Below are 4,601 nucleotides of genomic sequence, written 5' to 3'. Positions count from 1 at the left end.
CCCACAGGAGCCCCGAAACATTGGCAGTTCCCACCGGACGCAAGGGCGCGATTTCAAGCAGGCTGGCTTAGCCAGACTAATCCCCTCCCAGCGGCTAAATCTGCCGGGAGCTCTGGCTTGGTGGGTGTGTGAGATCCGGGCAAGGCATGCAAGGCTGGGATCTGGAAGGGAGCAGAGCCCTTGAGTGACAGGGTGGGATCCAGCCATGGTGTGTTTGGCCACGCCTAAACCAGAGGATGGCTTCCAGCCACCCAGGGCATGGCCTCCCCAGGCGTGCAGGGGTTCGCAGCGGCGCTCAGCGTGCCAGGATTGCCACCGTCGCCTGCAGGGAGCAGGAGGGTCCCGGAGCAGGGCCGTGTCGGCGTCCCTGGAGGAATGGGGATGTCAGGGGGTGCATGTGGGGGTCTCCCATGGCAGCAGCCAGTGACCATTTGTATCTGCTCACAAAACGCTTGGTATGGCCCTGAGCAGGAGCGGGACCCACAGCGCAACCACAGGGAATTGGCTTTGGGAAAAGCGTGTCCTGCGTTACCCAGTTGCCGCCCTGAGCGACCCCCACACCACGAAACAGCTGTAAGGGCTGGGAGGAAAACGGCTTTCTAAGTGCAAGCTTTATAAGCCAGCGTGTAAATTGTAACGACTGCTGTGTAATTTTTACTGGGCCCGAAAGTGTGCGACTTAAGGCAACTATTTCTTTGTAAAGGGTGAGGGAGAGCCTCGCTGGAGTGCGCTGCAAAGCCTTGATGAAGGCGTCCAAAGGCAGGAGGACGAGGGGACCTTTTGCTGGCCTGATTAACGTGTGCCAGGTTCAACGCGCTGAACCCAGCTTGCCTGCTGCAGTAACAGGAGGCCAGGACTGGAGCTGAGCGCACAGGGACACGGCGCTGCCCCGCAGCCACCGCGCCGGCAAAGGGGCTTGAGCTGCCCATCACCTGCGTGAGCCCCCCGAGCCGCGGGCAGAGAGGGGCACAGAGGGAACATCCCAGCCCCAAAGCTCTCCCTCATGGGGAAGTGGGGCTTTCCCGCACATCTGGCAGGAGCACTTGGTGTGCCTGGGGAGCTGCTGTGCCTTGCACATGGCCAGCAAACCCCTCACATGCTCGCTCCTCCCGCAGGCACAGGCTGGGTGCTGCGGGGTACAGAGACTGGGCTCAGCATCCAGACTGCAGTGGGACCCTGAAATTGGGAGCAGCCGAGGGGCTCTGCCGCGGCCGGCCAGGGACCCGGGGTTTCTGCTTGCCCTCCCTGGCAGTGCAGGGGCAGGCAGGGTGCTTACCTCCCTGGGTTGCCCAGGAATGGACACTCTCTGCACAAACCTCATCCCGCTGCCAGGTAAATGCCACCTGCTTCAGCTGTGCTTTTCTAACAGCAGCTGCAGAGTCACGACGGAGCATGAGGGGGCTGCAGGCCGGCTGTGCAAGCCTGCTGCCACCGTGGGGTGACCCACGGGATTCGTGCCCCGCTGGTGAAGCCAGTAGCATAGGCACAGGGCACTGACTATGCCAGGAGATGCCAAGAGACACCCACCGCTGGTCGGCAGGAAGCTGGTGCATGTGACCGTGCGAGGCCGCCCCTGGTGCAGCACATCCCATGGCCCCAGCTGCCCCAGCGGCACAGCCACAGCCACGGCCGTTGCATGCACCATGTTTTGATCAGTTCACTCAGGCTTGAACCCCGGAGAGCAGCAGTTTAATATTTATCAGCTCATAAATACTTAAACATAATGAATGCGACTTAAGTGGTCCCTGATCCTGTTCATGCTGAAGAGCTCTCAAGATGCGCTGGGTCAAGGGAGACCTTCCCAGGGCCCATTTACACAGCTGGTGAGGGCCCTGGCCCTGCCCCGCGGAGCAGCCGGCACGTCCCCGGGAGCTGCGGCACTGCTCCTGCCCAGCAGCAGCCTCTTACCCCCAAAATGGCCCCGAACACCCTGCCCCAGTGGGACCATCCCAGGACGCCCAGTCAGAGACATTAACTTCAACTTAGCACCTCCGTTAGTTATTTTCCTTCCCTGTGTCCAGGTGAGGAGACGCTGACCCCAGGCGTGAGCCGCCCCGGGAGCACTGCCGTTACTCTTCATTAGCAGGCGGCCCCGGCACGCTCCCCGCCCCGGCACGCTCCCCGCCAGCAAGCTCGAGCGCGGTGCTGCACCGGCATGTTAAATTAAGCCCAAGTATTTTCAGTTGCACAAGGAGCATCATTCGTCTCCCAGACCAAGGTGGGATCACAGCGCCGTGAGCACCAAGAAAATTTGATTAACTTCTTGTTAATTAATATGATTCAGTTTCAGTGCTGGCTCCGTGTTTGTAGGCGGCAGCAGGGGTGGGGAATGCAAGCAAGGCCCTGGGAGTGCTGGGGGACCTCGGCTGCGGTGGGGCACCTCCAGCCCTGTCCCTGTGCTGCGATGCTCGGGAGCCGGACCCCCGGTGGCTGTTCCATCCCCCCCACAGCCATGCCTCTGCACCGAGCCACAGGCATTTCCAACACTCCCTGTCCCTCCACCTGACGCGGAGCTGGGCAGCGAATAAATATGATCATTAACGGAAACCTCTAACCCCTTGGAAATGATTAATGCTCAGGAAGAGCTGGGATGCTAATAAATACCTTCAAGTAGGTCAAGTTTCCTATCGTTTTACCAGGCTGCAGCAAGGGACAGGAACACGCTGTCGGCTGAAGCCCAGGGCTCTGCCACCGCTGCCTAGGACGGGTACAGCTGCGGCGCCACCCAGTGATGCCAGCACCCACCATCGTGGTTTAACCCCAGTCAGCAACTAAGCTCACTCACCCTCCCCCCCCGCAGTGGGATGGGGGAGAGAATTGGGGAAAAAAAAAATAAAACTCGTGGATTGAGATAAAGACAGTTTAATAGGACAGCAGTGGAAGAGAAAATAGTTATAATAACGATAAAAGAATATACAAACAAGTGATGCACAGTGCAACTGCTCACTGCCCGCCAACCAATGCCCAGCCCGTCCCCGAGCAGTAATGGCTGCCCCGGCCGACTCCCCCCAGTTTCTATACTGGGCATGAGTCTGTACGGTCTGGAATAGCCTTTGGGCCAGTTGGAATCAGCTGTCCTGGCTGTGCCCCCTCCCTGCTCCCTGTGCCCCTGGGAGAGCAGGGGAAGTTGAAAAGTCCTTGCCTGGTGTAAGCCCTGCTCAGCAACAACTGAGCACCAGTGGGTTCATAAAATCACCACAGAATCCCAGAATCCCAGGTTGGAAGGGACCTCCAGGATCATCCGGCCCAACCTTTCTGGGCATGATCCCAGCCTAGACAAGATGGCCCAGCACCCTGTCCAGCTGAGGCTTGACAGTGTCCAATGTGGCAGAGTCAACCCCTCCCCTGGGGAGATTATTCCAACGGGTGCCTGTTCTCACGGGGAAAGATTTCCCTCTCGTGTCCAATCGGAATCTCCCCAAGAGCAACTTGTGTCCATTCCCCATTGTCCTCTCTATGGGACTCCTCATGGGAAAGGAGTAGCCATTCTCTTTGTAGCTACATTATCAACATTATTCTCACACTAAATCCAAAACACAGCACCATGCCAGCTACGAGGAAGCAAATTAACCCTATCCCAGCCAAACCCAGGAGAGCAGCACAGTCAGCGCCGACACAAACCATGGGCTGCCCAGGGTGCCAGCTCTGCGCCCGCAGTGACCCCGGGGCCGGCAGGCATCCCTCTGCAGCACAGGCCCTGGGCGCTCCACCCCACTGCCCACCCTATTCTTCCTCCGTGGGACGCCTCCAGCCTCTCCCGGCAAACGCATCTCTGCCGAGCTCCCAGGAACCACCAGCCCCTGACGCCTGGATCTGCTTTCCTTCCTCCCGGCCCCGCTGTCCTGCCCACCAGCACTCAGAGCGGGGCAGGCGGCTGCCACAGGCACCGAGTCCCCTGCCAGCCCCGAGCCCAAGGCGGGTGGCAAGCCGTGCACTGGAGGGGCTGATGCCTGTCCCTGAGGCTGCCAGCAGAGCTGCTGGTGCCCGCCTGCCCCCCCGGTGACTGGCCACCGCGCACGACCGATTCACACCTTTGATTTGCTTTGAATGTTTTCCAAGCTCCTCCGCAAGCTCTGCCCAGCGCTCCAGCAACCAGGAGCATGTGGAACTAAGAGGAGCTGATGGCATCAATACTGTGCTGAGTCCAGGCATCACTGCATAATTCATTACCTGACAGCTAATTAGCCGGCTGGTCCAATTAGGGTGATTTCTCTGCAGCCAGGGCTCAGGGCACAGGGGGCGGGGGCTGACGCTTGCCCGCACGCCAGCAGTTCACGTGAAACCGCTGCCAGGGGCCGGTGCCGTGCCAAAAGCACCTTAGCACAGCCAAGGAACGCTGCTCCCTGCCGCCCTGCAAGCACAGCCAGGCCTGCGGGAGCCCCAAGGGCCCCAACGGCACCAGGGGGGTGTCAGCGCCACCACAAATGGGGGGGACATGGGCCAGGAGTCCCAGGGAAGGGCACAGCTCAGCAGGGCATGCAGACAGCACTGCCGGCCACCGCGGAGGCCTGCTCGGCCACCGTCCCCAGCTGATGGCCACCAGATTGCTGCTGCTGGCCTGGGGCAGCCACCCGCCGCGGAGGGATAGGGGTAGGGGCAGG

This window comes from Egretta garzetta, unplaced genomic scaffold, assembly GCF_000687185.1.
Source record: "Egretta garzetta isolate BGI_Z169 unplaced genomic scaffold, ASM68718v1 scaffold71, whole genome shotgun sequence".
NCBI lineage: Eukaryota > Metazoa > Chordata > Aves > Pelecaniformes > Ardeidae > Egretta > Egretta garzetta.
Note: the sequence above shows the minus strand (reverse complement) of the source record.